The 24,339-nt window shown below is 48.1% G+C and overlaps 1 long non-coding RNA gene across 2 annotated transcripts; it reads left to right on the top strand.

Annotated features, from left to right (window-relative positions):
- The first annotated feature begins 1,625 nt into the window (after window positions 1–1,625).
- Window positions 1,626–24,132, top strand: LOC109282469 (uncharacterized). Of its 2 annotated transcripts, XR_009464323.1 has the most exons (3): window positions 1,680–1,965; window positions 20,775–20,957; window positions 23,043–24,132. It is a non-coding gene; the product is annotated as an uncharacterized LOC109282469 (long non-coding RNA). The 2 variants fall into 2 exon arrangements; XR_002089463.2 differs by lacking the exon at window positions 23,043–24,132 and having other exon boundaries at window positions 1,626–1,965; window positions 20,775–21,210.
- The last annotated feature ends 207 nt before the right edge of the window (window positions 24,133–24,339 follow it).

Below are 24,339 nucleotides of genomic sequence, written 5' to 3'. Positions count from 1 at the left end.
TTAATGCAGAACTGGAAGAGCAGCAGTGGGACCCAGGAAACAAATCAGCAAAGGTGGAGGTTAGGAGTCTGGCTACTGACATAGCTGGTGACTTTGTGCAGGTGACGTTGCCTCTCTGCTTAGATTTATCATCTGGAGAATGGATAAGGCTGAAGTAATTGATGTTCATAAAGACTTTGAGATCGTTAGCTGATTAAGGCATTCGCATGTTGAATTGCAGTGCATTTTTCTGATACAGTAATCACTGTCTAAACAGCTAAGAGACCAGTAGAAACTACTCTCTAGCCCTCTCTCACTCAGCACAGAAGTCATCTCTTTCCTTATCCAGAAAGCATGTATCCTGCCTGGAACAAATACAAATGATCTGAGGCAGAGGATGACATGGCAGGATCCTGTAAGTTGCAAAAGCACTACTTTAATGGTCCATTGTTTTTGAAAGTCAGGATCCCAGAAGATCAGCTGTGATTCCTCAGGGATCAGAGAAAAATGCTCTGTCCAACAATCCTTGAAATGGATGTTCCACATTTGCCTGTTGAGTTCCAGAGTCTCCATGCAGAGCACGATTAGCAGAGCAGGGAAAGCAAGAGTCAGAGTGGAGATAGTGAAGAGGAACTACAAGTGAGAGAAAGATGATGAATGGCAATCAGAAAAGGACTCAAGCAAGAGTTAGGGCCTGGGGTACTAGAGGACATTATACTGAGTGATGGGAAGGGTAGTTCTACAGCTAGAAGAGGAGAGACATAAATGTGTGCCCATGAAGTCATTCTGACTAGGACCGTGGGGCCTCCAGACCTGTCTGTTCAGAAGTCATTTACCCTGCTTGTACCTAAGATACAAGACCCATGTTAAATATTCCCAAGATCTTTGGCAAAGTCTTGCCAAAGCAGCACGTGAGGCTGTAGTCTGAAGTTGTCATGTGGTGTGGCGTGAATACCATGAAGGGCATGGCACCAAAAACACATGTTTGCAGTGACCAGCCTTCTTTTACCTTAGAGGCCCATTTTTCATTGGAGCCTCTGGTTTTGTACCTACAACAAATTTCAGGCACTAATAGTAATGGCACCTAGCTGGCACCTGCTGACATGCAGCAACATGTCTTCTTCTTACCATTTGTAGCCATAATCATTGAGGCCACAGACATTTTGGCCTACGTTTTCAAGACCGGGGCAGGCAATTATTTCAGGTGGAGGGCCACTTACTCAGTTTTGGCAAGCCATTGAGGGCCACATGACAGGCAGCCAGAGTCAGATAAATATTAATTTTCTAAATTTTTTAGGGTCCCCATGGACTGGATACAATGGCCTGGCAGGCAGCATCCATCCCACAGGCCACATTTTTGCCCACCCCTGCTCTAGGCTCTGTCCTGGGAATGGAGTGGCTTTATTGAGGGTGGTTGTAAAGCAAAGATGGGCTCAGACCCTAAACTCTGCATATGAAACCCCTCCAGACTTTGGAAAAGTTCTGAACGGGGTCCTGATTTCACAGCCAGGCTGTGTTTACTGTTCACTGAATGTACTGGCAAGCCTCTCTCTCGCTCTAATCTTTCCATCTCGTTCATTAAATCAGCTGAAGAGGAAGCATGAGCTGCTGAGTTACAAGACAAAGAACAAAAGTCCTGGGGGAATCACGCCAACATAGTCATCTCCATACACAGAAAGGTCCCTTCTGCTTTTTTTTCCCCTTTGAAATTTCAAATTCCAGTTTGTGGACAAAGTCCTGCCTATCTGAGAATATAGATCTCCGACCACTGACCAAACTCCATTCCAAGCAACTCCCTAGCTATGCTTTCTCCCTAGCTCAGTTTCCTCCATTTACTCCCTGGATTTGCTGAGATGACACCGAAGTGCTTTCACCACCGCAGCTGTGCACGTCAAAATGGATTTTTGCATTTTCTGTCTTAATCTAACAGCTTCCTTTCCAAGTCAGGGATGGGGAAGAAGATTCTGATCGTCTGTAATAAACCAGGTAGGATCCTTATCACCTGCATTTCCTGTGTGCAGCCCTTGTGGTCTGAAAACAAGAAAGGGAAACAAGGGCTTCCATTGTGCTTATACTAGTGATTTTAGGTCATCACTTTAATTAAGAAAAACAAGGACAATTTTATAGGGCACAAAAAGCAATTGCGAGAATTAGCTCTTGGAAGAGACAATCTATATGGTTAACTGATAACTCCAACTAGCCTCTTCACTCTCATCCCTCCTGATTCCCCCGATTAAGCTGAACATGCTTGCATGCTAATCATTTCTTGGCCTGTTTATTTTGCATTAAAAAATTAACAGAGAATAGTTTACTGCATGACTTGCTCACACAAACCCTGCAAACTATCAGGCCTGAAACCCTTATGCAAGACTTGGATGTCCAGCTCTGAATCTGGGCATCTAGAAAGATTTTCTTTTTTTTAAAGAATGTTTTTTTGCTAAAGTCAATATAAATTCTGCCCCCCCTCCCCCACCTTCTGTCCTGAGTATATTTGCTTTGTGGCTGTTTCCAAATGGGAAAGATAAAGCCAAGGGCTGATGTTTTGTCAGACTTTTTGTAAACAGGGATATTTAGGCCACATTGTCAAATCCCACTTGCCTTTTGCCTGCATTTGTCCCATAAACAATTACAGAGCAGTCTTCCACATGTTAATAAGCAGCTCTAAGGAATTTGGCTGGAGACTGAGAGCTGGACAGGGGTTCAGTTCTCTCCACCTGAAACCAGCACCAGGTTAAAATGGTGGGTTTGGTCCCTCAGCTCTTGTTTGATAGACATCAGGTGAGGAACTGCTCGAGGAACATCTCCAGGGAATAGCCTTGGTGGGTGGGTGAAGCCTCCCGGCTGCTGTAGGGTTCACTAGAACTAATGAAGGGTCAGTTTTCCTTTTGATGCCTGCATGCAATTCCCACTAGGCCTAGGGGAGCATTTGCATGGGCATCCTGAATGGGATGAGCTGCCCCCTCCAGTACAGTCAGAAAGCTGCAGAACTTGTAAGGTGGCCAAAGCAAAGCTAAGAACCAGCACAGACTCGTGGTGACTGCAGTGTTTCCTTCCTTATTATTCAGTCGGTTGTTTCCTCTCGTATTTAAGTTTCTGTAACTCTAGTCTCAGCACCTGGACTGATGATACCTGGAGACTCATTTGTCTGAGTTGAGGTGATTGTAGCATCATCTGCGATGCCGTATGAAATGTTAATGTAGCCAAGGCAGACTTGCTGCTAAGTCCCTTGGGGGCCCCTTGCACTGTGGCACACATGCCACACTTCTGCGTTTTGCAATGTGTGACCTGTTAACAGGAATAGGGGCTCAGCCGTGGCACAGTGGACTAGGCTCACTGCAAGATGCTGCAGTCAAAACTGGGCTAGTTCCCCTGTGGATGCAACAAGTTCTCTGACAAAGTCTAGACCCAGGAAATCATTGGGGCTCTCCCTGGCTATAAAAACTGCTCAGCTACCCAGGATATGCTTGGAACGGTTGAGAGAGCAGAGGTTTCCAAAGCACTTAAACTTATGTGCAAGATCCATGCTTTGAAACAGAGAAAAGATTCTGATGAAGCTCCATCCAAGAACAGCCGACTGGAAGCTGAAAGGGCAGTCCCTGAGAGCTGGAGCTAATTTAAATGAGCCATAACAGCCAGCTGCTCTGGAGACTGACGGAAAGAGAACTGCAAGCCCTTAGGCCATTTCAACAAGTGTTTCTGTTACAACGGTAGTTTCATCCCTGGACCAGAGAGGGAGTTATTCATGTGGATTAACAAAACCTCTAAACACGCCCAAGCAAGTAATTTTTCATACTCTTGGGGAGGAGGGTTGGGTTTGATAACACCATAGAAACAAAGAGAAGCTAAGGCCTGGGTTTCCAGAATTACACATGTAAAAGGCCTGGTGAATTTGCACTCCTAATTGGCATGTACAGTCACTGAGACTGCAATGTGATTGTGATAACTGCAGCACAGGGATGCATTTTTATGCATACAATTAAATGTGTGCAGTTGGGAAGATATGGGCCAAAATGATTCATTAAAATCACAGGGTGAGTCACTGGCAGGAGTGGGGAGAACACCCGTGAGTTCCACGTTGTTACCATTACTCAAACTTCTTCGATTTGCCCCAACTTCCAGTGTCCATTTTAGATTTCATTTTAATCTGGGAAAATGTGCCCATTTTTGCTCCCCAAAGCACCCTATTTTGTGGATGTGTCAATTAGAAAAAACATTTTGTTTCCCAGAGAAAATTAGTCTGTTTTGGAGAAGAACAAAAGTGCACCGCATGTGGCTGAGAAATGAACTGTTTATGGGTTGATGTATATTTTCAGCAGGTTTTCTGTTTGAAAATGATCGTTTCAGCCCATTCAGGAAAAAAGCAAAACCTGAAGGACAACAAAAGTTTGGTAACGAAATCATGAAAGTTCAGGCCCAGAGTTTCCAAAACAAAATCCCCACATCCACAATATCCACATCGTCCCCTCCTCTCCTCTTCTCCTCACCCCCACCAGGCCCACCTGCATAGCTCTGGTTTGAGGGATTTTATTTACTGGGGCAGTAACACCCTATTTCTCAGCAGTAGAGGTATGGGGCTAAGGGTCTTTTGCTGGGAGACTAATACAATCCCTTCTCACTTGGAATCCATAACAGAAAGATCCTTAACCAATATATAGGTTGCCAGATACAGTGAGCACCCTGCCACTAGCACCTGCAGGCTGTTTGCTGTTCATTTAGACTATGTACAGACATTCAAAAAGTCTGAGCCCAAATTGATTCAAACTTTTCAGGTTAGTCTAACCTGCATAGATTGAACCAGTTTGCAAGTGCAAAGACATTCACTTTTGATTCAGTAAATGCAGGCACATGCCTGCAGTGGCTCAGGCCCAAAGTCGGGGGGTGCTAGAGTGAGCCCTCCCTCCCCTTCGGCAGTGATTGAGGGAAGCTGAGCTGAGAGGGGTGCGTGGCCAGGCCCTGGTAGACTTGAGTATGACTGGGGAGAGGTTTAAATCCCCACCCTGGCCTGCAGGGACCCCAGCCCAGGTGTGCCTGGAGGAGGAAGGGGGAAGCAGCCCTTGGCAGACTTTTCGGTGGGGTGGGGCATAGCCAGACTCCGGGCTGGCTGGCACCAAAGGGTCAAGCAGTGAGAGTGGGGGCATGGCCAGACCCCCCACCAGCCCTGCGGCAGGAGAGGAGGAGGAGAGGGAGGGCCCTGCCTGCTGCAACAACTCCCTGACAGCCTGGCCTCAGTGTGGGGAGCCAGGAGCCCCCCCCGTCCCAGCGCTCTGCCCCTCCAGCCCTGAGCCCCGAGGCAGCACCGCGCAGAACCCCCTCCCTCAGCCCCACAGTGGAGAAGGGGGAGAGCCCTCCATGACGGCCCGGCCCGGCCTGGGCACAGGGAGCCAGGAGCAATCTGGGCATGCAGCTCCCATGGCCCCAGCCCGAGCCCCACCTCCAGCTGGGAAGGACCCTGCCCCCATGGCCAGGGCTGGCCCAGCTCTGCCATCAGCCCACCTTACCTGGGGCTTGGGCTGAGCTGGGTCGGCCCGATGGTGCTGCTGAGGGCAGGGGCAGAGGGGCCAGGCCTTTCCAAGCTGGCTGCAGCTTGGCCTGAGGCCGTGGGAGCTGTGCACCCAGATTTCTCCTGGCTCCCCGTGCCCAGGCCAGGTCAGGTTGCCAGGGAATCGCTGCGGGGGTCAGGGCTCTCCCTTTCCTCTTCCTCCCCCGCCGTGGGAGGGAGGTGGGATGGGGAAGGGGCTTTGTGCAGTGCTGCCTCAGCGGCTCCCTAACAACCTGGCCTGGCCTAGGTGCAGGGAGGTGGGAGCAAACTGGGCGCGCAGCTCCCACGGCCCCAGCGTGAGCTGCAGCTGGCTGGGAAGGGCCCTGCCCCCGCAGCCTGGCCCAGCCCTGCCATCCACTTGCCTTGTCCACGGCTGGGGTTGCGGGGCTGAACGAGGGCAAGTGGCAGCGGTGGCAGGGCTGGGAAAGGTGGCTATGGGGGGTAAGTGATGGCAGCGCTAGGGGGGCTTATGGCCACCCCAAAATTTGCCTTAGCCCCATAGCCACCCCTCCCAGCGCCACCGCTGCTGCTGCCCACCCTGCTCCCGCCCGCAGTGCAGTTCCCTCTCAGCCCCCACACTGAGAAAAGGATTGTGGTCTCCAGACACATGAGGCTGCTGCCCCTGTCAGGATCCCTGTCAGGCATGGCCAGATGGCGGTCTGGCATGGCCCTCTGAGGCGAAAGGGTCAGAGAGGGGGTCTACTCCCCCCTCCTTTCCTTCTCCCCTCAGGGGACCCCAGCCAGGGTCTGCCTGGTCAGGGCACAGTAGCCCCTGTCAGGGGGTCGAGCGGCAGAGGCTGCAGCTGGGGTTGGCAGACCCTGGATGGGGTCATCTGGTGGGTGAAGGCAGGGAGCATTGGCACGTGTACCCCCTGAGATTGGACATGCACCCCCTGGAAGCACCAGCCACGAAACAGAAGTACTGGCAGAAGTGCACTTCCGGTTTTGCTGCTGCTGGTTCCGGGCGTGGCGATCAGCCACTGGAGGACCTCTGTCGGTGATCTGGTGCCCCCCCAGACTCAGGAGGCACCAGTCACCCATGGGAGAGAGGGGAAATAAACCCCTGTCCTGCCCCCTTCACCTCAGTGGGCCAGGCCTAGCTGGCATCTGGCCATGTCCCCACCCCTGCTCTGGCTGGAGGGCAGAGGGGTGGTGCCCTCTGAAGCAGACAGCCCAGCCCAGCCCAGCCCAGGGCTGTAGAGCATGCTGGGATGCTGGGGGACTCTGATTTAACTTGGACCAGGAAGGGGTCTGGGACAAAAGTTTCATAAACCGGTTTGACCCAAATCAGTTAAGTCTGATACTACATTCAACTACAAGTTTATCTTAAACCATACTACAGGTTTATCTTAAACCAGTTTTGGCCATTTTTAAATTAGTTTATGTGCACTGAACTTCTGTTCTGAGTTTAAACCAGCTTCTGATCACTTAAACTGGTTTATGTGTAACTTCTATCCCTAGCCTTAGGCTTCCTTTAATTGGGCTTGGTGTTCATTATATACAAATGAAAATGCTCCCCTGGTAGCTCCACCCAGCGCAGTGATAGGAAGAACCTCTGCTGTCAGAGGAGGAGAATGGCCAAAATCAAAAAAGGTTACACAGCAATTTTTTTTTGTTGTGAAGGAGGAATGGGTTAGCATGATGGGCTTGCTGGCTGAGGACTGAGTCACTGTTGGTGCCACTGGCACTAGGCACTGCCAGCAGTGGGTAAGGAACCACAGGGGCCAAAAATACAGACTGAAATAGATGCTCCTAATGGGGTAAAACAGGGGTTCTCAACCTCCAACCCATAGGCAAATGAGGCCTGTGGAGTTGTGGCATCCAGCCCACTGGGTACCATGGGTTGGGAAATTAGGTGGCAGGAGAGCAGTGGCAATTAATGTGGCCACTCTTCCCCACTTCCAAATTCCCAGACCCTAAACCCTGTGTACAGGCCGTGCCCTCTTCTCTCTGTGTAGCTAGATTAGGACTGAGCCATGCCCCCTCCCCCAGTGCAGCTGGATCAGGGGCAGGCCTGGCCCCACTTCCCCAAGTTGCCCCCTCCAATTTGTTGGATAGGACTCCAGGTGCCAGCTTGGGACCACCAGCCAGATTCAGCCCACTGACAGATGGGGTACCATCCATCTGGCCTGCTGGGAAAAAATGTTGAGCACCACTGGGCTAGAATATGGGGTTGAATGAGGGGATTGAGCACTGTGTCCTGATGAGAATCTCAGTCCTAGCAGGGACAAGAAAAGAGGAGAGAAAATCACTCACATTCTGCAAAGGACAAAAAGGCATTTTCCTGAAACACAAACCTTCCAACTGGATGGCCAGTATAAGAGAGGCTGTGGCAGAACAATTCTGGTCAGGTGCTCAGCCTTGCACTCAAGGGCATTTCAGATCAGACTCAGCAGATGGAGTTCCTCCATTAGGAACTCCATCTTGCTGGAAGCAGGAGTAGAAATCTATGTATTTACACAATCAGGACAAAAATGAGACCTTGGCTGTTCATAGGCAGTAGCAGCTCTACCAGCTGAACTAAGCAATAATCCTTCCCTGCCTCAGTCAAGAAGCTGTAATGAACCAGCTTCCACTGGGATTTCCATCTTTCCCTTTGGGAGAGAGATATGTCTTGTGGCTGAGATGCTAGATAAAGACTCAGAAGAAGTGGGTTCAATTCCCTGTTCTGCCACTGGTTCCTTATGCAACCCTGGGCAAGTCACTTAATCATGCCATAGCTCAGTCTCCATCTGTAAAATGGGGATAATAGTACTTCATTGAAATCTGTGAGGCATTTGGAGATGGGGATTTCTTTCTCTTTCATATGACTTATGTAGATACAGAACAGCAACTATCAATTTAAATTTAGGTGGTTGAACCAGACAACTGTCAGGAGCTGCAGAGTGTCTCATTGTGATACCTCCTTCATATTTGTGGATCGGGCATTGAGTTGTTATATGTTCCATGGTATGTTCTGGGTGACCCCAGTTGCACACTGCAGAGTTTTTAATTTTCCAATTGCACATCAAGTATCTGCATCTCCTATGGTTTGTACAGATATGATTTAGAGTTGTCCATGAGCATCGCCGGAGATCAGGAAAGATCTATCACAAGATGTTTATTTGGGACTTCCTGTGAACTCCATTTGGTTTTCCAAGCTTTGTCAGGGTTGATGTTACATCATTGAAGGTTAAGGGCATAGATCCAGGTGACTTGCATGACTTCAGTCAATGGTGAGGGACATTATTGAGGTCCTGGTGGGTGGAGAGATGTTTGTTTTTCTTGAATTTGCTGGACTTCCTGTAGTTGCTGCCTTGTGACAGATGGGTGGTGGAGAGATGTGCAACAGCATGGGCAGCCAAGGTGTTGGGGCCAATTTGAGGGTTCCAGTAATGCACCGCATTGCAGAATTCATTTGGATGTCAGCAAGTCGAGTGTGACTGCTTCTGGTCTATACCAGCGTACATTTCTCAGCTGTGGAGTATGCAAAGGCCAGCGTTGATGATCCTGTAATACCGATGCTGATGCTCCCCTGTTGGGGAACCACTGAGAAGGGTAATTAGGCCCAACACATTCTACCATATGAGTCGATGGGGCCAGATCCACAAATCTGTAGTGTGAATCTACACACTTCTCTGCTTCTGTAACACCCAGCCCTCAGGTAGGTCACTGGCAATGGGGATCCAACCCAGGATCTCTGGATCTTAAGGCACAAGCATGTACTACTTGTGCTAGAAGGCATGTCTCTGTTTTCTACAGGTGCTTCCACTGCACTCAGCCTTGTGACAGCTGAGCATCTTCCATTGCTGTGTGCATGATGTGAAGTAGCTAACATGTCACATGTTTGTTCTCTCACCTTCTTCCCAGGGAGTGCTTTGGTTTGGCGGGGTGGGGCATTATATGAATAATATTGCCAGAAGTTTATGCTAGAGAAAGAAAAGTCAAAGAAATGTGCCTTGCCCTTAGCAAAGTTTGCAGTGCCCCTTCCTGGGGCAGTTCATTCTACCATCTTGCACCAGCCCCCAGCCAAGCTTTGTCTTCCATACAGAGGAGATCTACGTATTCTTTAGAAAGCCTCCTTGTGCAAGAGAAGCAAAGTTATAGACTACGTTCTTCATCTCCAGAGCATTAAATAATCCTCTTCCCGGGCCACTGAGTATGTTCATAGTAAGGACTCAGTTCCCAATTCAGTATTCAGTAGTAAGATGGATAGGAGCAGAGAACAGGGTTGGTGTGTCTGAGGTAGCCTGGGTAGCTGAGGAGACATGCTACAGCCTTTGTTCACCAGGGGAGTAACAAGCTCATCACTTGCTGCCTATAACTGTTCTCTTACGACAGGGGGATGAGCCACCAGACTGACTAGATCTGGGTTATCCTAGCAGCACAAAACTGAGTAGTGCTTCAGCTCCTAAATCTGCACGTATCTTTCCAGCTATTTCCAACAGTTAGGTTATTTGCTGGGCAAAACTCGTAGTATCTGTTTGACAGCAAAAATCTCTGAGGATTCCTTGTGTAGTCCTAGGCTTTCCAAGGCCAGATATGGACATGGGCAAATTCAGGGACTCTAGGGCAAGAAAGAATCTGCTGTGATTGAGGCCAAGGAAGTTGTGAACTGAAAACAGTAGAGACATTTGGGGGTATCAGTATTAAGACTGGAGAGGTATTGTGTAGGTAGAATCGTAAGGAAAAGGAAAACTTCAGCTGGCCTGTAAAGGAGGTCTGAACTATGAGTTAAAATTCAGGATACTAGGATGATTCTGATTTCTGGAATTAGACAAAAACAGACAAGTTCCCTGGGACCTCCCTACGCAGGCAGAGGTATTAGATAATCAAACTGTCTTTTCTGCCCATAACATTCCTGATTTCTTGATTAAGGAAAGTGGAACTTTCAGTTCCCCTTCGAATATTCAGCCCAGATCTCAAAGAATAACATTATTATTTATCCCCCTTGGTTCCTCCAATAGCACCCTGGGCTATTGGCCTCTTCAACCATAAAAGAATTAAAATATATTATGACCATAAACCACATAATTCAGGCGATTAAACATTTCAAACAAACATATCATGATTCGCCGAAGCCATGAACCTTTCTAAATCAATCATCAACTGATAAAGAATGCAATGATTAACTGGAAATAACTTCCAGTACAAATGCCCCCAAATCACTTTTCAGCAAGTCATGCCAGCAGAGGGTGAGTCCATGCAGGGGGACAACTGATGGGGCATGGAAGCCAGGACATGTGGTAGAAGGTGGAAAACCAGAAAATGAGAATTTATTTTTGCTCCATTATTGGAATCAAATTGAAGCCTTGTAGGGATCTTCCTCCATTGACTATCCAGTCCTCCAGTAGTTGGAGTACTCCTCTGGGAAGTAGAAGACCCAGGTTCAAGACTGCCTGATTTGGGTGACCCACATCCCAGGGGAAGGCCATAACAGAATTAAGCTATGTCTATACAGTATCTTCCTCTGCCCTCCAGCAGCACCCCCAAGCATGCCTTTGAAATTAGAAGCAATTAGCATTGCTAATCAGCTTGGGGGCAGGCTTACTGGCACTGTCACTCAGTAGTGCTAATTAGCTTCCTTATAGTTCCACGTGAAATGGCTACCCTGCTTCTGGGTTAGAAGGCAGTGTGGCATGTTTGACGGCACTGCTCGGTACCATTTTGATGTGGCCTCAGTGTCTCAATCCCTGGTGAAGCTGTTCCCCTTTATATAAATTCAGTGGGCCAGAGGACAAAAGAAACTCAGTCAAGATTCTAGTGGTTAGGGCATTTGCCTAGGATTGGAAACCTGAGAAACTTTCTTGACAAAAGCTTTGCTGAAATCCCTACATTTTTGCAAAAATAAATCAGTTTTGATGAACTGGTGTTTTCTGGTGGTTTTGTCAACACATTCGCAGCCCGCTCTAGTCAGAAAAAGAAACAAGTTGGGAATGGTTTTCATCAAGACCATCTCCCTCCAGAATCTGTTTCTCTTTTGTTTGACTGACATGGATTTTGGCACGGGTTAAAGGGGTTAGGCAGCTCAGCACGCTGGAGCCTGTTAACTAAAGCACAGGCACAGAAGTGAACAGGAGCTGCAGTGCGAGGATTACCTTAGGTGGCCCTGACCTGAAAGACTATTTCCACAGGCACACAGGGCGTTCAGGATCCACTGTCCCTTCTGTTCTCTTGCGAGTGCCAGCAAGGGAATCGGTTACTGCCAGTTATCATGGTCAATACCGGGAGGCTGACTCAGGCCTCCCGACTCATGCCACAAAAGGCACCAAGAGCTGTCAGAAGGCAATAACTATTGAACAGGGAGCTGCGCTATTTCTAATCAAAGAATGTGCACAGCACGCCACCCTCATCCTCCTCAGCTTCATTTTGAAGTCTAGAAAATGTCAGACTGAAGTTCTGGGCTATTGAAGTCAGCATAATACACAAGGTTGGCCATGCATTAACCAAACAGTTCACCCCCACAAGGCAAAATACATCTCAAAGTAACCAGGAATCATTTGTAGCTGTGAGGTGGGGATCAGTATCGTGCATATGACTCCTTCCGGAGCCCAAGTCTTACATGTATTTTTCAGTCACAAAATGCAGGGCTGGTTCTGGCCATTAGCAATGTGGACTTCAGGCACATAGAAAATTCAATATTGGTTCCAGGGAGTACATTCCTGACTGGGATAACCAGTTCCAGGCAGCTGTCCCAGGGACCGCAGGGGAAGAGAGCATGCCATACTGGATGTTGGCAGTGCTGACCACCCAGAAACCACTGGCGACAAAATATGAGGGACAGACAAGAGGAAGGCAAACAAACATGTCTGCCCAGCCCTGAAGGACTCCTCAGTGCATTGAAGTGACTGTCCACACATTTCCCAGTGTCCCTGTCCTGGGGGGACGATTTCAAAGCAACCCTGTCTGTGTACAATGGGGGAGAGAGCAGGCATTAGCAGAATGCTAATTCATCCGCATGGATTTTTGTGACACCAGCTCCGAAAATACCTTTTTTCTTTCCCCAGAAGAATGATTCCAAAGTTAAAGACCTAGCACTGGTACCTGGTGTTTCCTGAAGCAAGGCATAGCTGCCGCCATTCATTTTCCAGATGATCAGCTGGTCCCCAGGAAGGAATTAGAGTTGTCTCACCCTCAGACAGGGACTTCCAGCCATTGGGCACCACCAGGGTTGTGAGCACAGAGCCATGTTCAGTGCAAGTCCCCCAGGGCTATCCAGAGTGTGGGCTGCAGGGATAAGCTAATCCCTTAATGCTGGTCACAATGAGATTTGATTGGGAGCAGGAGCTCATGCAGCAGAGTTGCAGGTTTTAAAGGGTTCTGACCAATGCTTGAAGAGGAATTATAAGGTAGCCCCAGAACTGCACCCCGTTGTCACATCCCTGGGGCTGCGCTGCATTTTCTGGACCACCTTTTCAAGTTGTCCTCCCCTGGCCTTTCTATACTCCAAAGGGCTGCCTTTGGAGGTGCAAAATTCATGTGCAGATTGAAAGGCTACTGTTGAAAACATGCCCTGGTGTGTTTAACAAAGGGACTCAATTTAGCTCCCCCTCTGTAACGTCAGAGAGGAACTTGAACATCTTAAAATGTTTCTGTATAACTATCCATAATACAACATCCTGGTACAACAACCTTTGTCTAACCTCTGTGGCATTCCTCAGAGACGGATTTACACAGTCTCCATTAGAAAACACAGGCAGTGAGGTCATACACCAGCGCTTCCAGAAGCAGAGCGCTCTAGGAAGGCTCGGTATTATTGTCATTATGTGGGTAACTCCATCAGAGCACGCTTGATATCTGGTTTCACATCTTCATGGGTATGCTGGGGAATAAACTCACCTCTGGGACCTTAACTGATTTACACAGTCCTGGTGTGGTTGTAACTGCAATGCCCTCTGTATGGAGCTCCTGCTTCGGCTGCTGCCAGTGCAGAGAGTGGCTGGCTGCTCACTTGCTCAGTGTAGTTCTCCTGAAGGAGAATACTTCACCTCTTCTCCAAAGTCTGCACTGGGGGCGTCTATACACATGCTCTGGAGTGGGGCAGGGGGCACTTTAATTAAAGCGGCTCTAAGAGACACTCTAATTAAAGTGCCCACAGCATCGTGTGTATTCAGTGCCTGTGCTTCAAAATGGCAGTGGGGCGCTTTAACTAAAGCTTGTTTGACTTTTAGTTAAAGTGCCCCTGCCGCTATTTTGAAACACAGGGATACTGAATACACGTGATGTGGAGTCTGCTGGAGCACGCTAATTAGCACGCTCCAGCAGATTCACAGCAGACTCTATTAACTGAGTCTGCTCCAATGCTTGCTAATTAGCACGTGTTGGAGCAGGGGTCCGTCATGTGTATAAGTGCCCTGGTTTCCTCTTACCCCCTTCCAAGTGCCAGATGAGGTGCTGATGATGAGTTATAAAGCCATATATTCCCAAGCAGCCTACTGTCTTCCTGCACTAATGCAACAAGTGAAATAATTTGTGGCACCTTGGCTAGGTCTGAGTATCCAGGGGGAAACAACTAGAATCATAGAAAACTAGGGTTGGAAGGGATCTCAGGAGGTCATCTGGTCCCACCTGCCTGATCAAAGTAGGACCATCTCCAACCAGATCATTCCAGCCAGGGCTTGGTTGGGCTGGGTCTTAAAAACCTCCAAGGATGGAGATTCCCCCACCTCTCTAGGTAACCTGTTCCAGTGCTTCACCTTGGTAGAATGGCGATGTCTCAACAGAAAGCGACTGCTTAGCAATCTGAAGGTGCCTGACTTACCCAGGCTGTTGCCTGAAGAGGGTGAGGGTGGGGGTGGCCTTCTCATGGACTGCAAATCTATTGGGGCTGAAATTCCTCAGCAAGTTTAGTATATTTGATTCGATCAATTCCCCCCACCGCTCTGCCCAACACACCCCAGGGAGCACCTTGGAGATGATGGTCTCTCTCCTCCCTCACCCCTCCCTCCCAACACACATTATCAGGGCTTTGGGCTGGCAGGGTCTCAGGGGCTAGGGACAGAAGTTACACATAAACCAGTTTAAGTGATCAGAAGCTGATTTAAACCTGTAACAGAACATAAGTTCAGTGCACTACTGCTCGCCCTGTGCATAGAGCAATCGGTGGTGGCAGCAGTTGGGGCTGGCAGACCCTGGCTGTGGTCCCTTTGAGGTAGAGAGGATGGAATAACCCCTCTCCCTGTCCCCTCTGCTTCACGGGGCCATGCCCCCGCCACTGCAGCAGCGAGGGGGGAGTGCCAGGCATAGCCCGGCTCAGGTCCTTGCTGGTGGGACAAGGTGGCCAGTTCACTTGAGGCAACTGGTGGGGGTGGCCATGCCCCTGCAGCACAGCTTCTTTGCAGCCAAGGGTGTGCAGTAGCACCCCCTGGCTTCTGGTCTGAGCCACTGCAGGCATGTGCCTGCATTTCCTGAATGTCTATTCACTTGCAAGTTTGTTCAATCTAGTCAGATTAGACTAAACTGCAAAGATTGAATCAACTCAGGCTCTGGCGTTTTGAATGTCTGTCCTTAGCCCCTAGGCTGCTCTTCACACCAGGGCTCTTGGCAGTGCAGCATGCAGGTACGAGCACATTAGTCCCCAGTAGCAAAGAATTGGATTTTCTGCCTAGCAAAGCACAGGAAAACCTAGCACAGTCCATTATAAATGCTAATATCCTTGGTTGCTGATAGATGTGGAAAAACCCCCCAGCACTTTCCTGAAAGAGCAAGAGCATTCATTTGACCCAGCTCCCCAGTGTCTGTAAAGATTGGGCACTTCAGTGGAGCTTTTTGGCACTTTTATGTAAAGCTGATTCAATCAGCTATTGGATAAAAGTGCCAAAAAGCCTCGCTGAAGCACTCAATCTATACAGATGTTGGGTAAGCTGGCTCAGACTAATGCAGGGCCTTTTCTGGGGATGTGCTGCACTCGGTGCGGGGGCGGCACCGAGCTTAAAGTGCTGCATGTGGTTTTTTTTCACATCTGTAAACAGCCCTTATATCCAACATTGCTGTTTCTAGAACACAGCCCTTTTCTGGAATATAGCCAGTTTTCCCCAAGGCTTTTCAGCAACCCCTTGCAGTCCTGTACATGTCTCAGAGAAGAGCTCTGCTCCCGCACACAGAGCAAATGTGGGAATGTTATGGAAGAGAGAGAGAACGGTTACTCTCCTGGTGAGTGACCCATTGTACTAGTCTTGGTACGCAGCGATAACACTCCCTTTTCCAAAGAAGTTCTGACATACATAGAGAGCATTATGATATGGAGAAGGGAGGCTATGTCAGGTGACTGCCATAGGTGCTAATCTGCCTGGGGACAGGGACCCCTGGGGCACAGTGCTCTCAGCTTCGCTGTCCTCCTTGTCCCAGAGCACAGCCTCTACCAAGATGCACGGGGCTGTACAGGGGGAGGGAGCCTGGGGATCCAGCTTCTGGCCTTGTATTTGGAACTCCCTCATCCTGGTTAGACAAAAGGGCTCTTCAGGGCAGGGTCCCTGTGTTTTTTTCCACCTGCCCCAGCAACATCTAGCAGCACTTTGGGGACAAAGAATGAGGAATTCAAAGAGTAACCACAGCTGCCTCGGCCCCATGCTCAGTTCCAGAGCTGTTCTCCCACTCCTCAGGCCCAGAAACCCATCCTTCATCCAGCATGCTCTGTAAAGACACAGTCTTGGCGATGAATCCTGCTGCTTCCCTGTCCTGGTGGGGAATGTGCAGGCAGCTGCATTTCAGCATGGCAGGGAGGGAGGGGCCCAGCTATGAACTTAATTTAACCCCATGAAACCTCCTTCACCCTTTGGTTCCTGCCCTGATATTTAGTGCCTTTAATAGAGAAACACACCTAGATCAACAGAGAACTCTCTCAGACAGGGTCAAACCCTGCACACACCCGCAACCGCTCCCATATGCACAGTAAAGAGCAGGCAGCTGTGAGTTATGGGGCTGTAACTTCCCCCAGAGGCTACAGGGATAGAGGGAATGCTCTGCAACCTCCATCCCGAGAAAAATTAGAGCCAGTGGGTGAGGCAGTGTCTTCAGTGACTTGGATCTGATCTGGTTGGTGCCATTACCTCTCCCCCTGCATTAATGACTTCTGCCTCTGTCTTCATCCCACACTTTTCTGTCACTGTGATGCCACGTCCACCACCTTGCTATCTGCCCACCAGGTATAGCTTCAACAGCTCCCTGATCCCTAGTTCCTCCCTTTGGTGAAGGGACTGTTCATGCCTTAGACAGGGCCTTCCTTTCCACTGCATCAAGCAGCTCGGCTTCCTCAGAACCCAGTGCCCTGCTGGTGGGTTTGCTCTTCTCCTCTGTCAGCACTGGGAGCCTATTGCCAAGTGGGGGATTTTACTCCAGGTGACTTAGGGATTATTAATTGAAGCTTGCACAGTGTGCATGGACATGACATGGGGGCTGCAGGTAATGAGCACTAGTAAACACAACTCCATGAGCAATGTGCTGCCTGTGACAGCAAACAAGGCTGATTATCAGGGCACAACGGGAAATGTGGGACAAACATCCTCTTACAAACCTTTTAAGAGCGCATGACTGAGAGGTAGCAGGCTGCAGATATGAGAGCAGCAGTAAAGGGCAATTTGGAGGGAGCTGCCTGGGCTCCCTCCTGGACTCCATTAGGTGAGCCCAGGCCTTGGGTCATAAACGTGGTGCAGTGGATGTCGTTTATGTGTCAGCAAACACTCTGAGTGGGCTCGACTATTGATTCTGACCATATAAAAGGGTGTCGTGCCACTTGTGCAGGTTTGCGCAGGTTTTACAGCTCTTGTTCTGAGAAGGGCCCGTGTGTTTGGTTTTGCCTTCTTCCTCCAGGCCTTCTATTGACATTGGCTCTGCTAGGTAGCGTGTAGGTCCCTAGCAGGAAGCTGAGTGCACAGCTCCCCCCACGCCTCCTGTTTCCCTGGAGGTTATCGGCTATAAAATCACCGACACACCCATGGCCAGATGTAGGAGGGTTTCCTGTGTGGGAGGCAGGTGAAAGGTACTAGTCACCTTTATGCTTTCTGTGTGGAGATGCCTGGTACTGCACTAATAGGAGCTGGGGCTGCCAAACAGGAGGGGCTGGATTTTCAGCAGGCAGAAGCCCAGTGTATTTCAGGCCTCGAGGGCCAAGCCCTGGATGACTAGGGACCATCCTACTCTGGGCAGACCCAAAGGATTGAGCTGAATGAGAACAGGGAGAGCTTTTCCATAATGACAATGATATAAGTAATTCCCTCAGTTTTCCAGGCACAGCTCCCAGCAGCTTTGCAGATAAGGAAACAGAAGCAAAGAAAGGGGAAGTGACTTGCCTAAGGCCACCCTGAGAGTCAGTAGCAGAGGGTGCGTTTACACGAGATGCCTTAGTGTGCAGTGGACTGTTCTACTGCACATTAGTGTGCCATGCCAATGTCACAGCATCTGGCAGAGGGGCAGAGAAGGAGCTTATCCCACCACTCGCTTCACTCAGGGAGTGATCCACAGTGGCGGCAGCAGTCAGGGCTGGTAGACCTTGGCTGCAGTCCCCTGGTGGCAGAGGGGGGAATGTGTTAATGCACAGTAGAATTAATCTACCGTGCATTAAGCATCACAAAAAAACAATGTTTGCCTTTGTTACTGCGTATGAGTGTAGCTACTGCACCTTTATGTAGTAGCTCATATTATAGGTAGTAAACTTAATGCAAAGTAGCAAAGGTAAATTAATGAACGTGTAGACATGCCCAGTGTCAGCGAAACACTACGTATCTACTGAAACTACCTCTGTCCACTGTGTCCATGGGCTGGGGTGGAATGACTTTAGCTGCTTGGCTAGCATGAAGGCACAAATATCCATGTTATGGCCTTGAGAGGTGCAGGAAAAGGCAGGAGAGTGAGGGTTCTGTACGGCACCAAGGGTTGGCCGAATCTGGAATGGGGCTTCCAAGAGAGGTGGTGCTCTCCCCTACCTTGGGGGTCTTTAAGAGAAGGCTAGACAAGCACTTAGCAGGAGTTGTTTGACCCCAGCGCTCTTTCCTGCCCAGGCAGGCGGTCAGACTCGATGACTTACTAAGGACCCTTCCAACCCTAACATCTGTGAATCTATGAGACTATGTTTGCAGGATCTGGGGTGTTCAGCTCTGTTAGAAGGAAGATAGAAAAGAGCTGGCAGCTGTTATTAAAAAAGACTCTTTTCTCTTGTCTTTGGCCCATGGTGGGGAGCTGTCTATGTGTGTTTGCATGCCTAATTAACAGAGGCCTCTTGGAAGGCTGTATATCCCTGTGGACATTTAGCTGGTTACTGGTGCTCATGTCCATTTGTGTGAGCACTTCATGCAAGTGCTCACACAGCTCAGGGGCTGTACAGACACTTTGGGTGAGCAAATGAACATGCATGACTGCCAGTGTTTGGTCCCGGATCACTCAGTCTGTTTTCCTTGCTGGCAGGGACTCACCTCTTGTCCCTTTGCACTGCTGTAGTCACTAGATTATCAAGTGCTGTTAAGCGTAAGTCCTTCCTGTACCATTTGTTTCTGTATTAATGGATTAGTCTGAAGCAGGCACTATGGCCTTATTTACAATTGCTGCAGGAAAACACTGGTTGCCCAATGCTCAAGTGAGGGAAGAGAAGGCCATCTTTAATCCCTGTCACTTTAGTGGCACTGAGAGAAGTCACTATTCAATTCTACAGAAGGAGTCAATCCTGCTCGGAAGTGGAGGCTGAACACAAGATGGACTGTCTCAGAATGGTGCCTATTTGTCTTTCCCTTTGGGATTGTTTTGTTTGCTAAATACCATATTTACTTGAGGTTTTTCCCCCAATCAGCATGGGATAAAAAGCCTCTCATCTTACATTTGCATAGAAGGAAACCTTAGTAAATACAGAGGTTTTAGTCCTGTTATAAGGAAACTAGAAAAAAATTCTCTTTCATTAAATGATTGTCTATCATACATCTGTTGCCAAAAGTAACATGTGCTTAGTAACGGAAACCAATGATACAGCCAACACGCAGCATGATGCAAAACACATGGCCCATATTGGCCAAACATGCTGACAGGAACTTTTTTGGAGGGGTCCTTAAAAAATAAAAGGGCAGGTAACTCCTGCCCAGAGAACTGGCATTAGGCCTGGAGGTACTACAGTACCAGACTGGTACCAGAAGGGCCAAGGCAAGTCCCAACACCTTTCCCTTGGTGCCCAAAATGCTTGATCTTCACCAAAAAAAAAAATATTAAAAATATATTTCTCTCTATATAGTTATATATATACATCCTCTATCATCAACTTTTCATCAGAACCTTAAACCTCATAAAGAAAGCCCACACACCTGTTACAATAAATGCACCCACTTCCTTGTGCCCCTGGCCAAAAGACCAAAATGTTAGTGTAACCCATCTGAATAAAATATATACAGTAAAAGCTTTGTTATCCAGCATCTCCTGGGAACAGGGGATGCTGGGTAACAAAATATGCCGGTTAATTATGAGTCCCTGGCCACCGCTTCTCACGCCACGTCTAGGGTATCCCTCCGCCCCTTCTGCAGTAGGTCAAGGAGGCACACAGCTCGTTATGCCCCCAGACCGTGGGGGCTTGGCAGCACAGGCTGCTTTGCCCCAAGCAATGGAGGCTCAGAGAAACCAGAAGTGCACTTCCAGTTCCACTTTATCTTACAAGCCAGCATACTGATTCGTGGAGCTTTTTTTTTTTTTTTTTGGTTAGTGGAGCATGCTGGCTTATAAGACACTGGATAACAGAACTGTTACTGTAGTAGGGCTCATTGACTGCAGTTCCCTTCAGTGCTGATGCTTTTAAAAGTCATGGTAAGCCACTACACTGAATACCTTTCCACTTCCTCTTCACTCCCATCGCTGACCTGTACCTTTCTTTCCCATTCCTAATGAATCCTGTTTCTTCACCAGCTTTAAATGTCTGGCAAACATCACCAAATGGGGCCCCAAACAGTTCACCCAGAATCTCTCTCTTAGCCTGGCACATATGATTAGTGTGGCCACACCCTCCATGAGGTGGCCAGACCAGGTTACCCTGCACCTCATCTGCATCTAATTTATTGGAGGATCCTAGGACTTGTGACAAGAACACCCAGGCCATTACTGCCGGGGGGGGGGGGGGGGGGGTAATTAACACATGGACCCTTTGTGGGGGGTGTCTGGAATACACACACACACACACACAAACACACACACACACATACTGAGCAGTCCTGAGCTGTAGGGTCACCATGGCGTGAAATGCTGTTGACTCTGCTGGGGCCCACCCCAATAGAGTAAATTATGATCCTTTTGGCTTTGGACTAATATCATGTAGGTTTCTGGCTGTTTGCCTCAGATCAAGTGGATCGCCTGAACACCCTTCAGCACCTGATGGACTCTGAGAGCTATTCTCAACCATGGGCTACTCTATTCCACCTGGAAAGGATCCCCGCGATAGGACTGCATGGACTGAGTGACTCTTTCGCTCAACTCACCCCCTCCTCCATTGTGGACCTTTGTACGGGTTTGTTTGTATCTTCTTTTCCCTCTCAGTGTCATGACCCCCTTCCTCCCCTTCCCTACCTCCCCTCCCACCCCCGGGCCTAGACGGCTAACATAGTATTTATGTAACCTAGTTGCATTCCCCTCCTCACCCTCATCCCTCTTATGTTAGTCCCCCACTTGGGTACTCTATATTTCCCTTACGGCGTTGTCATTTTTGTTCTAAGATTCTTAACATTTTCTAATAAATTAAACCTGTTCTTATCTCAGCCTTTTGGCTCAGATCACATGTCTGGTCTGTTACCCGAACCAAGATGGATTTAAATGGCATTGTGTAGTGGAGGGTGTACTCCTGTCCAATGCACTGAAGACAGGATGTCCTACAAGTCTTATAATTAGTCAGTAATTAGTACTGGCCAGCATACAGTGGGAGGATCTTGGCTACACGCCTACTTTATGGAAATGGGGGACTCCTTCCTAGCTTGCTCCTGTGGACTTTGGTTAAGGGCAAGTGAGACTTGGGGGCATCTGAACCGCAAGCCTCTGGGCTTGGCCCTGCACATAGGATGCCCGCCAATGGATTTGGGAGTATCTGAAGTCCCAAGCTGCAAGTGGAAGATATTTGCCGGTTGTAGCGTCACATATGTTGTTTGAACAATTGAGTGTTGCTCAATTGAGAGGATTTGGAACTGATTTGGCTATTTTGACCTGGAATATGAAAAATGTTTAAAAAAAAATTTAAATCCAGTGTAGGAAGTATATGAAGTCCTGGACTAAGGAGTCTGGGATGGAGGATGTTTGCTTGTAGTATCTGGGGGCATCTAGATCCCAAGACCTCTGGGCTTGGGCCTGCACATAGGATGCCAGTGGATTTGGGAGTATCTGAAGTCCCAGGGTGAGAGGCTTGAATGGAGGATGCTTGCCAGTAGTAGCCGCCATACCTGGTGTTTAGAATGACTGAGTTCTCTCTGTTCAATCAATATGGTTTTTGGAACCATATTTGGAATATGATTTGGAACTGATTTGGCTGATTTGACATGGAATACAAAATTTAGTAATAAAAAAAAAGTAAAAGTACTCTTTAAAAGCATGTTTATGAAGTACCTGTATTAGAACTTGCAACAGTTTCATAAAAAGGCAAAATGCGTTAATTCTGGATGAATTATGTCTTTGAGTATCTGTAGAACTTTTATGCAAGTTTCTACAGGTATTTTATTTCAAGGTCAGTGTTTTCAAATTTGCTCATTTGCTCCTCATGTTCATGTGCTCAGGGGGAACGGAGTTTGACAGTACAAAATGGGAGAAAGGACTGCCAGGAGAAGTTGAGAGGCTGGGCAGAGGGTAAAGGGTAAGAGGACCATCTGACCCCACCCCCAGATTTATTTTCCTTGCTGTAGCAGTAGGAGGGGGAAAAATTCACAGCAAACCTCCAATAATTAGAGTCTATACCTGGAAAATTATAACATTTATAAATTTTTCATATATAGAAACTAATTATTTGGGGGTTGTCTTATATTCAGGGTCATCTTATATTTGGGTAAATATGGGAACTGAGCTCTCTAGAACAGTGTGACCCTGTGTCTCCCTCTACTGGCTACACCATGATTAGAGGCTTATAAATCAAGCAGTTGAACCTCATGGCTTCAGACCCAAAGAACTTGGGTTCATTCCCAGCAGATGACCCAACAAACCATGTCTCTCCATAAGAGCTAGTAGTAAATCAATAACCCTGAGCACAGTCATTTCTCTTAAATTTGGGGAACAATTAGTATTGTCTTAAATCTATTGCTGCTTCAGATGATTTGCGGAATATTTTCCGTGGCTGATTCTGTAGCTTTTACATAAGCAGTTCCTAGTGAAACTGAATTTGAGCAGGTTTGAAAGGGCATGTAGCTAACAGGATGTTGTTTCTGTATACTGAAGGGGTGAGAATAACTCCTCGAATCAGATTTTTGGTACAGTTGCAAGCTTGAAATTTGCCTATCATGAATATTCTGCAACGTTTGCTGTTTCCTGCCAAGAAACTTGTTTGCTAGAATATTTGAGGAAAGAGAATAGAAAAGGGAGCCTGAATACAAATATTCCCTGGTATTTTTTGCAGCATTTGCCCAGGTCTGACTGTGACCTCAGAAGATGGAGAGAGGCACTTTCAGACATGCCAGTCATAGTACCCAGAGCACCAACAGCAAGACAGTGTAAAAGGAGCAAAGCACCAGTCTGCACAAGGAGTTCCAGTTGGTGAGCTTATTTAGAGACCTGAGACCACTTCTGGATGCCAGCAAAGGAGACTGAAGTCCTCTGCTTGGTCAAAAACAGATGCTGCTGTTGCATTGCTATATAAGCTTCCCTGTACGACCCTGACCCCAGCTATGAACTAGTGGAACCAGGACAGAAGATTTGGGTGTCTCTGTTTACCCCCTGGCTGTGTAGCACAGTGGCTGTCAGGAAGTATGCCAGAGTGTTACCAGTGTCAACTTCAGTGGCATTTTTGGTGTGTTCTCAGACACTTGCCCACTAGAGACAGGGCTTGTGTTCCCAACTGAATCCGTTTCAGTCACAACAGCTTTGACTGGATGCAAAGATTGATACTAGTGATCCAGACTCTGAACCTCCCAGATTCCTTATAACAGAAGGGTAACCAGTGCTTACTGGGTATGGCTTTCTTCCCTCCCTCTACTGGCTGGACACACTGAGGTTGCAGGAATCTTCCGTGATGGTTTCCTGTAGGCTGGAGTTGGGTGGAGACTGGGGACTCATTGTGCAAAGACTAAGGGAAACGGAACAGGCTCTGTACACTTGGTTCAGGTTCAGCCGATCACTGGTAGCAATGTTCGGAGCCCCAGAGGAGAAGAGAAGGTGGCTACCACCATGTTGACTAGCACTGCTCTGAGCAGGTCATTTGACACAGGTTCCCCTGTGTAGCTCACACAATTTAAGTTTAATTAGTGTCATCAGTGGTGGGAGACAAGGTTCTTTGAGTAGATGTGATATATTTTATTACATCAACTAAGCCTATGTCCTTAGTCTAACACAGCTACAACCAACAACCCTAAATCAGTGGTAGGAAACTTTACAAGAATGTGTCTAGTTTGCGTGAGGCACTACAGTCTAAGCATGGGAGCTGGGTAGTCACCAAGAAAGTGGGCTGGTGTCAAGATGCTGAAATATTTCCAATACAAATCTCCACCTCCTGTCTGTTGTGCCTGGTAATATCCTTTGTCCTAAAGATGGGGAACTTATCAATGGGGCTTCCCTTAGAACTTGTAAACCTGCACTGAGGATTCATCCTGTTTATCATCATCATAAGCAACAACAACAATGTAAAGAGTTATTTACCGAGGGCTTTCCAAAAGCATAAGTACATTTTTCTATCAGCTTTGTGTTATTTCTTTTAAATG

The sequence above is a fragment of the Alligator mississippiensis genome, chromosome 9, assembly GCF_030867095.1.
Source record: "Alligator mississippiensis isolate rAllMis1 chromosome 9, rAllMis1, whole genome shotgun sequence".
In the NCBI taxonomy this organism is placed as follows: domain Eukaryota; kingdom Metazoa; phylum Chordata; order Crocodylia; family Alligatoridae; genus Alligator; species Alligator mississippiensis.
This window is presented reverse-complemented; position numbering and strand designations above follow the sequence as displayed.